General features: G+C 33.7%; 1 long non-coding RNA gene across 1 annotated transcript in view; it reads right to left on the bottom strand.

Moving 5' to 3' along the window:
• Window positions 1-8,480: 8,480 nt before the first annotated feature.
• LOC119831524 overlaps window positions 8,481-11,092 on the bottom strand; it is a 20,208-nt gene continuing 17,596 nt past the window's right edge. Inside the window, exon 3 of the long non-coding RNA XR_005287892.1 lies at window positions 8,481-9,689. This is a non-coding gene — a long non-coding RNA (uncharacterized LOC119831524). The remainder of the gene's footprint in view (window positions 9,690-11,092) is intronic.

The following is an 11,092-nucleotide window of genomic DNA, read 5'->3' as shown; positions in this document are numbered from 1 at the left end:
TGACAGATTCGAAATTCAAATGTAATATTTTTTTATAATTAAGTGTAACAGTATTTATGGCCAGACTAAGTATACCCAGCCTTGCAACTTTGTAGTTTGTTTCGACCCGCTTGAACCAGTCTGCGTACTTGCAATGGTTTTGTAAATTTTATAATTTAATTATATAGATTATTTGTTAAAGAGAAAACGTGTCATTTGCGATTACTGTAACTGTTTGTAATTTATTTTATTTTTGTATTCGTTTTAAATATTTGATAAGTTTAATTTGATTAAAAATATCGAAATGTACGTTTGCACCAGTTACATACTAACTATTTCACACAGGATTTTGGTTGTTAATTATGATTATTTCTACAATATTTATTATAAATAAAGAGAGAAACAAACAGTCAAATGATACAACAAAACATAAGTCAACGTAACGTCGCATATTTCAAGATATAGTCGCTCAGTATTAAAAGTGATACCAGCTTCCCTGGGGAGGAATAAATCGTAGCATTTGGAGCTACCTCAGAAGGGTGCAGTGATACATGGCACTGTACCAGATTAGATGTTGGAAATAGTGTCGGAAATATATACAATCTCTTTTCACAATATGTAATTGTCATAGTTGTTTTCAATAAAATATACAATTGTTTGGGTCTGTGTTTTTACCTTACTCTTATGAATATATTAATAGATGGTGCAATTTTATATTTTTTTATAGGTCAATCATGATTATGGATACTATTATTAAATGTATAATAGTACGCCTAATGATGATGGATATGAAATTCATATATTATAAATTAATGTGTTTATTTGCGGACTTTTCTACAAAAATGTATCGCTGTTGTGTCGAGGTAATCACACCTTCTACACTTTTACAAGCTACACCCGTATGTTATAAGTAACCGACTGCTTTAGATTCGATTTGGACCCATTTAAAACGGACAGATTAAATTCCAAACTTTGTACATATAACAAGGATCTATGACAATACACTAATTTCAACAGTTTGTCTTATTACCCTGTTTACGATAGTCAATAAATAATAGCAATATATTCCTTAGTCAGTATAGTAGCAAGTGAAAAAATTTAGTTGATTCTGAAATTAAAGTGAATTTTTAATCTATATTTATTATTTGACACCTTTAAATTTCTGAATCAAATATTGTGACATCACACCAACTAAAATAATTTTAAGTTACATATTATAAATTTTACAATAATTTGTTCAAAAAGTTATTTATTATTCACATTTTTAGCGGCAGTAAATGGACGTAGGGACTTGAACCCTTTAATAAGCATTGTCGTAAATCGCGCTAACAACTGAACCGAAAGCCTGCTTGTTATTACTTTTTATATTTCAATTTACACTTTTTTATTCGCAATATCCTGCGACATAGAGTTAGGAATTTTAGACGCTCCAAGGTGCATACTGGTTCTCTAAAAACGTAATGAAAAAGACATGGATATTGTAGTGTTGCTCCTAATGGAACTCTATTAAGAAAAACACTTATGAAATCTTTGTCGGAAATTAGCATATTGCTTTTAGTATATTATCCAGAGCAGAGAAAAACCACGTATTATTTGTGTTCCTAGTGTGCATTTTTGTGTCTTAATTAAATGTAAATATAAATATAAGTAATTAAATTAAATAATGTAAAAAATATAAACAAATAAATTACACTTATTTCGTTGTTTTATTTACGTAATTTAAACGTAAAATAATACTGTGATCTGCCATGTGGCGTATAGTTGTTAATTTTTTAAGTAAATAATTAATAATTAATTATATTTATACATATAGAGAATTATAATTGTTTATACCAAGCCCAAAATAAGAAAAATTACGATTATTTTATTGTTCATATATAATCTTGATGCACAGTACACGTGGCCAAGTCTAGAAATAACAATGTCTGCGAGCTAGAACCCTTGCCCAGAACCAATGATGAAATCTGCGCATAAAACGAAAGGAAAGAGTCGCTTAATTAAATTTTCTTTCAAATTTAATAAACGCGGGGCATCCAGGCGCTCTCCACAATTATTTATTGCCCAAATAAGCTCAGGTCCTTCAACAAGTGAACTTTTTTAATATTTCATTAGCCACTGCGTTTTGATAAGATTTATCTTAAATACTTCTCAAATTACTAATCAAATTATTATTATATTAAAGTATGTATAACTTTTCTTTTGTTTTTGTAGCGTATTGTGAGCGGAATTCATTAAATTAGGAATAACTGTTAATTATTTTTATGGTATGAGGTTTACTTTTCTTATTCTTTCTTGTATAGATTAGTCCTATTCAGCTAGATACATAGCAATAATTTCAAACTGCATAAGGTTGTGAATTGTCACGTTTATTTAATTCATCATCAGCCTATATATATTCCCACTGCTGGGACACAGAACTTTTGATTGTGGTGATGTTATCCACATGTGCAGATAAATTGAAAAATCAATTTATTTCCTGCACGCTCGCTCGGTCTCGAACCCCGACTTATCGATTTTGAAGTCCGAGGTTCTCACCACTGAGCCACCACTGCTTTTTTATTGCATCCATCCCGTTAGAGTGTACTGTTAGTTATATATTCATTTATTAGTTGATATTTAGCTAGTAGCTATGACGTTTTAGTTTTTCACAATGCAACCCCGTTAAAACAAATACTCTTAAATTTCATAACAAATGTCGCAAAGCATCGTCTGCCGGTCGCGAAGTCAAATGTCACAGGCGATGGATGAGCAAACATGCATTAATTATAAACAAATCTGATTTTTATAATGTCAAGATAGTTGTGGCCTTCACCTAATTCTTCACATGCAATCGATGCTTCAGTGGCTAATCTTCCATTCTCTATTTACAGCATCGTCTACGGACATAACTTGAGTGTTTGTATTTTAATTGATTAGTTATATAGATTTTAAATGTATCGACTCGTTGAGGAAAACAAGACTTCACTCACGAATTCGGTGATTTTAATAAATGTTAAATATATCTTCTACGTTGGTAGTCATCACACTAATTATTTTTTATTGCTGTAGTTATCTACAGATTCGAACGAACAAGATAAACATTTATAGAGTTAATAATCTGCTCAGATGATCTGACCAAAAAATCGCATCCAAATTGCTTTACCATTTTTAATAACTAGCAAAAATACAAAAGCAATTTACAATACACGTGGGATAAAAAGCAGTAGCTATGATCTGTGAATACAAAGGCATAGTAAATAAATATAAGTAAAGATGCGCCGATAGAAGCGTGCGCGCGCGCCGTATTCAAATGGCCTGTACAATAAACCGCGATAAGTATTGTGAACCTTCCTCTACATTCGGCTGCCTACCGTCTGCAACTTACATTCGACGTTCGTGTTTTTTTTTTCTCATGACCATATTTTTGTTTCAAGTATTTTGTTTTATTCGGTTTTCATAATCTAATAAATAAGTAATATACTAATATTGAATGTGTGCCATCGGTATACTATTCATAAACCGCTTTTTAGAGATTAAACAGTTTCTAAACATTATAAGCATTATAAAATATTATAACAGATGTTATAAGAAAGAAGCGTTACATTAACTTTCCTAAGTTAATGTAACGCTAGATATGTTTTCCCATATAAGTTCGAATTGTTTCCAAGCAGAAAATGAAAAATAAATCATGGAATTGCATTTTAGTGTTAAACAATATAATTATTAAATGATGCATCTAATACGATGTGCACGGAAAAGTTTCAAAAAACAATAGCTCCGTGCGGATACAATTAATATCAATGTACGGAGTAACGCAAATCGCGCCATAATGTGTACCTAATGGCCGCGCAAAAACACCCGGCCATAAGATCATAAGATTATCAACCAACTGACAAGATTTACGATCCATTTATTGTTATGTTTTAATGTAATATTTCTTATAAATTAACGTCCGCAGCATGATCTCGGTGGCCAAGCGTCTAGAACGATTTTTTACGAAGTTTAACGAAGTCAGAGGAATTTTATAATTTCTGAAAATGGTTTGTTACGTTTTATCGACGAAAAAAGCCGGATGCGAGTTGCGTTCCGTGGTGTTTGTAACTCATACCTGTGTTGGATTAATTGCCAGCGACTGTAATTACTGCGCATGCGCTTCTCTTGCGCAGTGATTCAACCAAGCGACGGCATTCGATTTGGACGGAAAGAAAAGACAGGTAAATGGTGAGGTAACTAATTAATTGTATGCTAGTCGCCTGTTTGGTGGGTGTGAAAGAAATAGGAGACGCTGCTTTTGAGTTAGCGCTACTCTTCCATTCATCACTGGCAATGCAAAAAGAAGTGGTCATTTACACATTTCTTAAAAAATACATTTATAAAGTAATAAATTAGACACCAACCCTATAACAGCCAAAGTAACACAAAGTGGAGTTTAGTCTTGAAAAAGAAACACAAATCACACAAAGCGTTTTTATATATTCTTGTACAAAGCCATTACTCCACATTAATCATTAATAGTTAAAACTATATAAATGTTAATGTATGATAAAAAATTAATCGATATATTTGTTTTAGAATTATGTGAATCATTTCACCATTTTATTTATCTGTTTGTTCGCCTTCCGGTATATAAAAAACCTTCCAAACGCAAGCAAATATTCGCGTCTAAAGGTCAACACGGTTACTTCAGCGTCCAGTCAACCGTGGTAAGAATCCAATGGCTAACATATTTACTCATTAAAAACATAGCTTTGATATTTCCATTATAACTCAATAACGACTGAAAAAACATCGTTCTAATTATACGTTGAAGCAATGAAAAATTTATTTATTTTCTATTGACATCGCATCGCAAACAATTAAAGCATTAAATAGGATCGCAAATTTAGCATTAAGCAATAATAACATTAATATGAGCGCGCCGGTAGCGCCTGCGGACGGTACAGCGCGTATCATGTCTCATGAATTATGTATGGCGCTCCAAATAATATACGATTACACAGGAAAATGCACTTTCTTTGTCTTGCCATGTTTTTGTGCCCACCGAATTCGGGTAATGACCGCTTACGTGTTATGGCTTTTTGAAACTATTGTGTTATTTTACGTGATCTTTTTACGTTAACATGCAGGCAGAACTCAATGTGACTCAATTATTATGTTACATACTGGCCATCTATTTATATAGCATAGATAATACTTCAGTACCTACATCTATATTGTATGTTTGAGAATAAACCATGTATGAAGGAAAATTTCTGTATTTTTTTTCATTTTCATATTATCACTACTTAAAAAAACAAACGATTCATTCTTATTTATTCAATCGAATTATGGCCGAAGGAACCACAGTATTTTGCGTTTTTTTGCTGCTTTCCGGTATTAACTATCTCCATACAGAAGCACGTCGAACCATTGTTCTATTGTGACCAAGAAACTATAAGTCATTTATTTTATTAAATATCTTTATTCACTATTTATAGTTTAAAGTCATAATTATAAGTAATAATGTCATCACAGCCGTATTTGTACAATGAACATTTAGATTCTATTCATTCGAAAACTTCAACAATTTTTCAGTCATAGCTCGAGTATCTAAAGTCAATGTCAATTTGTCCCCAACCATTTGTATAGCGTCCGCAGAAAGCGTAGGAGCATTGTCAATTACCCGATCCAAGCAAAGGTATGTTATCTTTCTATTTCTATGCACACTTAAATATTTATGTTTGGTTGTTGATGTTCTGCGAGGGTTACCTTAAAGTCTTTAAGCAGGGCTAATTCCAGTGTGGGAAAAAAACAGAGCTATATAGGTTACTTAGCCTCCTCAGTTAGATTTAACATGTCACGGTAATTTCCCTGTATCGCAAATCTTTGATAGACGGATATTCCGCCGCATTCTAAGGCATTAAAAGGATACCTCTTGATGAAAAATATTGGATATCAATATTTTTTTGCTTCACCAGCGAGTAAACAGACTTGAGACTATTGCGTGACGGTGTGCGAAGACGCCCTTCCCGCACAATGTCACTAAATAATAACGCAAAAACAGACAGAACAATGGCTAGCCTATTCTGAGACTTGGCTACGAGAGATCATTATTAAAAAAAATGTTTTCTCGGAAAAGAAAATTCCGTCTTTCTAGATGCAAGTCAATTATCATTTTATTAATTTATTGCCTATCTTAACATCTTAATACCGTGCTATATTAAAAACACAGACTGATTTAAAGAGATAATCATGCTGTTTTATTGTTAAAACACGCCAATCTGAATAATTTTTGTAGATTCAATACCAAAGTAGATACGACAAGTCATAAGTTTCTAGTAAAGCCATTTCTTACTATACATAAAACATTGTTTAAGTCCTTGGAGTAGGAACTTAGTCTGTTTCCTTATAAAACGCATGATACTAACAACACACAATTCCAGACTAATTATTTATAAACAGTCGAACACACAAGATGACCATTCTTAGTCTCGTCTTTTTCTCCCAATATATTTTTCAATAGAAAACTACTTCCCTCACTCAAGCCATTCACAGCTCTAACAAACTATGAAAGGACCTCCACGCACGACTTACCGATACATTTCGGTGCGTAACGTCGGTCATTAGCTCTCTTCCATTGTAGGCAAGTGTGTAGTATGCTCCTCACGCGTCGCGCCGACTATGCGACGCCAGTGTCACGCTGTCGAGACTCGAGACTACCGCGAGCTTATGGTCGCCTGGTAGTTTCTTGGCTATACATTATTAATATATGATAAATTAATTAGTATAACCCTGGTATACGGTACATGTACATATTATATTGTTATAAAGTATTACAAGAAAACAGTGTTTCGTTTACAGTTATACACACGCGTCAAACTACACGATCGTCAAAGCACTATAAATAAAGAAAATACATAAAATTTTATAATTTATTCATTTCCCAATGACACGTCACACGACACTTGACTATCAAGTCATAAAAGCTATAACATACTAGACAATAATTACAATATTGTATAGCGATAAACTTTTCCATAACGCAACTTTAGCGCTTGTATTTCTTTGTCCAATAAAACATAAAACATGTTAATGTAAGATAATCTTACGGTAATTAAAGTTGTATAAATTGAGATGTAATATTCAAAGTAGATGCAAAGAGGTAAAATAATGTAATGCAGCGATATATTGATTGCTAATAACTTCATAAACCTATGGTTGTTAGCATTCAGATAGACAAAGCGAATGTGATGTTTGCTTTTTATTCCAGCTCTATATTTCTGTATAATGTAACAATATACCTTAGACTACTGATATAAATGTTTACACTTCTTGTTTATTTTATGCGGTGTTTTACTATAGCATTTATTTTTCAAGGTCATTTTTAATTTTTATTTATATTGTACTAGCTGCGCCCCGCGTTTTCACCCGCGTAAGTCCGTATCCCGTAGGAATATCGGGATAAAAAGTTGCCTATATGTTATTCCAGTTGTCCAACTGTCTACGTACCAAATTGTACCAAATTGCAATCATTGCGTGAAAGAGCAACAAACACACACATCCTTCCAAACTTTCGCATTTATAATATTAGTAGGATATTTCCTTAACAAATTTCTCATGTAGTCCCTTAATTAGATCAAATAGAAAACATTGTACTAAGGACTACGTGCTCCTAAATATGGATGCACAATTCTGCAATAATTAATTTTATACATTGGAAATATATATTGTCGCGGTAAGTAATAAATACATCATTGCACGCAGTCTGCCAGCCGCACTAAATGCTTAGTCATTTGTCTTTATTACAGCCCCATCTTCACAGTAGATTAAAAATATTTATCATCGAACGCAAGCAATTTCATACTCTACAATGTATTGTGGTATGAGGAATAGGTACCAGGAAAGATGAGCTACTGACCCTGGCTTTGATCGAATACTGGATAGTTACGTCTTATATCAAAAATAAACTGCATCTATCTTTAAATGTTGCAACGATAGCTTAACAGGTGCAGATAAACACAATTTCTATTTATAGATGATTCTATTTATATATGATATGATTAAAAACAATCAATTTAACGTTAAACTATCAAAAGTGCAAAACCATACTTCAATTTGCTTTGCGTGTTAAGTAATAAGAATAACTAGTAAAAAACTAAAAATCCTCGAAACTGATTGTAAAAATTCAAAGCAACATTTTCACGTAACAACATGGTTTGTAATTTATTGTTCAATCATGAAGTTTGAAGGTTCACGTGAAATGAGGTGCATATAGACTTTGAGATGGCTTCTTATAAAACAGTTAAACAGGTTACGCTACAAAGCAGTGACATTTGTCTAGCTGCATCATTGTACCACAACGCCGGCAGTCATAGAACGCATTAGTACAATTAGACACGCAATAGAATCGTGTCTGACAGTATTTGAAGTCGGTATACTTACTGTTTTGTGGACTGTTTGTCCCACTGTGACACAGGAGGTTACATTAACATTATTAAGAAAACATCGAAGGATAAAGAAAAAAAAAACGCATTTTCACGTATTTCAATATATATTTTTAACTGGATTATGATTTATTCATTGACGAATTACAACTCAGAGTAGTAAGATGCTCACAAACATTTTCCTTATCACAAATTGACTAAGTTCGATGGAGAAGCCCGATTAATCATACTCCATGGAGAAACATTACTGTTGCCTCATACAAAAATACTTAATCCGACCAAACTAAATAGCTGTGCTTAATCAATACTGAATCTGAGTAACCCCAAACGTATCGAATCGCTGCGACGGCTCATTCCTACAATTTATTACACTTCCATATTATAAGCACTTTATGAATTTCGGTGGCCACAGAGCAGGGAGTTCCGTAGTCGGTCCCGCTCGAATTGGAAGTAACCAAAAATGTTATATATAAACTTATCTGCTCTGTGGTCGTTAGTAAGATGTATGGTGTAGTAGTATGTAAGCGGCGTGACGCAACATTTTGCATGGAGTTCGATTCCCGCGGCGGCGATAAATCACGGTCCGACAGGCGAACAAAGCCGCGTAACGCGCCGTGTCTTTGTGGATTTTGAACGATTCCGCTTTATAATCATTTTTCATTGGCATTGAGCCGGAATTTTACGCTGATCATGTTTGCCTCGTGCACAGCACAGCCGATCCGTTTGCGACATCATCACCATTGTACGTGGTACTTCAATGATTTGAGGATTTCCGTAGGTTTAGACGCAAATACAAAAAAATAAAGAGTTTTTTTTGTAAGTGTACCGATATAATGAGCTACTTTTCTAATAGGGATGTATGTAGGGGGTATGTAAGAGCTTCACTTACACACCCTGGCGGTCTGTTCATCAATACGCTTAGTTCTACTAAAAACACAATAAAATGGAGCATCAGTGCCCATAAATGAACTTTACTAGATAAGGAAGGAAAATATTGATGGAAGGAATAAGCGAAAGGACTGGAAGGGGTAAGAAAAAGGGCCTCCGGCTGCCCCACTCATCGACCGAAACACAGTATCAGCATTCACGCCGATCTATATTTAAATTTCCAATAAAATAAACAAATCGACCACATTTCCCGATCTCCTCTATCCTTTCGCAACTCGCGTTTTATGTCACACGCAATCCACCTTCAAATAAAACTAAACTAAGGGTCGGCGCACACTTGTCAACGCGGGACGGCGCCCCGCTGCTCGCCGAGCACCAATTTGTGGCGTTGCGTGTGCGCAGCCTGCCTCCAGCTACGGCCTGCAAATAGAAATGCATTTTTCATAAAATTGTTCACTAGTATTCCGCCCTCGGTTCGCCTCGGTTGCAGAACGGGTGACAAAAGGTGAAAAAGGACATAACAACATATCAAAAAATAAGAAGAGAAACGTCAATGACCTTTACGTGTCAATTTCGTCTAACCAAGCGGTCTGTAAGGAATCAGCACACAAATTAGTTAATTTTTTTTCGATCTACAAAGACCAAACATATGTTTATTCCCTTGAAGCACTCTAGAATCGTCTTAATTAGAGTTTCTGCCATTTACTCACAACTTAAACTAACGGATTCATTGGGAATTTAATGAAGCAGAGCACCATAACTCTAGAAGTATTAAATATATATGGCATATGCAATAAATACAAAGACAGAAAATATTCCTTGTGTTTGCCTATTAAATAAGACCTTTGTTTATAACAAACGTATGAAATTTAAACAGTTTGTCATCACCTTTCATATCCACGTGTAAATTGAAATGTAAGTAACGAACATTTAAATATGCATTACAACAAACTACTTGTAAAGTGTACTACTTATCAGTGGCTTGTAGGAGCGATGTAAAAAATTGCAATTTAAAGAAACGACTGAATGCACGCAAAACCTACTGAGGTCACGAACAATAAAAATATTGAGGGCCTACTGCAGAAGCCTGTTGGATATTTGCTTTCTTGATTTTAGTTAAATTTATCTGTATTGCGGTATATATAGAAAAAATACTAACGATTTTATTCACTGATATGGAACACCATAAAATACTACTTGCTACTAGGCTTCAACTAATATTAATAAGCTAGGACATTTCTTTTTAAATCAAAAAATTACAACAAGTTATAAAAATTCCATCTTATAGGAACATAGAATATAACTATTCCAAAACAGAATCATTATTCATTTATCTACACACAGTAAACAAATATCACTATCACATATTTGTACAATCTTTATCCCGCATCAAATAACCAAACAAAATCCGCATCCAGCTCCCGGCTGTCATGCTATTCGTGTTGTGTTCATCGAACAGCTCTCAAGTACAATGCTACACTCAAATGGTCAGCGCTCATACTATGCAGCATGATATTATTATTTGCATCCAAACGCGACACTACTTGCATTGTATTGAACCCCTTGTGTTGGGTACATTCGAATAAAACACTCTTTAACTATTATAATCAAATTTAAAATAGTAACAAATTATATTGCGAATTGTATACTAATGTATGTTATATTACTTGGCGCTTTGTTGTCTGAAATATAGACCATACGTACGGAGATATTAAAATTAGATAAATTTGCATATTGAAACACTGATGAATGGTGTATAAAAAGATACAAATATGTGATATGCACGTATTCGTTAATGTTCATATCATGAGCGATAAAGTGTC

Source organism: Zerene cesonia, chromosome 13 (genome assembly GCF_012273895.1).
Source record: "Zerene cesonia ecotype Mississippi chromosome 13, Zerene_cesonia_1.1, whole genome shotgun sequence".
Taxonomy (NCBI): Eukaryota; Metazoa; Arthropoda; class Insecta; order Lepidoptera; family Pieridae; genus Zerene; species Zerene cesonia.
The sequence above is the reverse complement of the archived record's forward strand: the minus strand, read 5'-3'. Positions and strand labels throughout refer to the sequence as shown.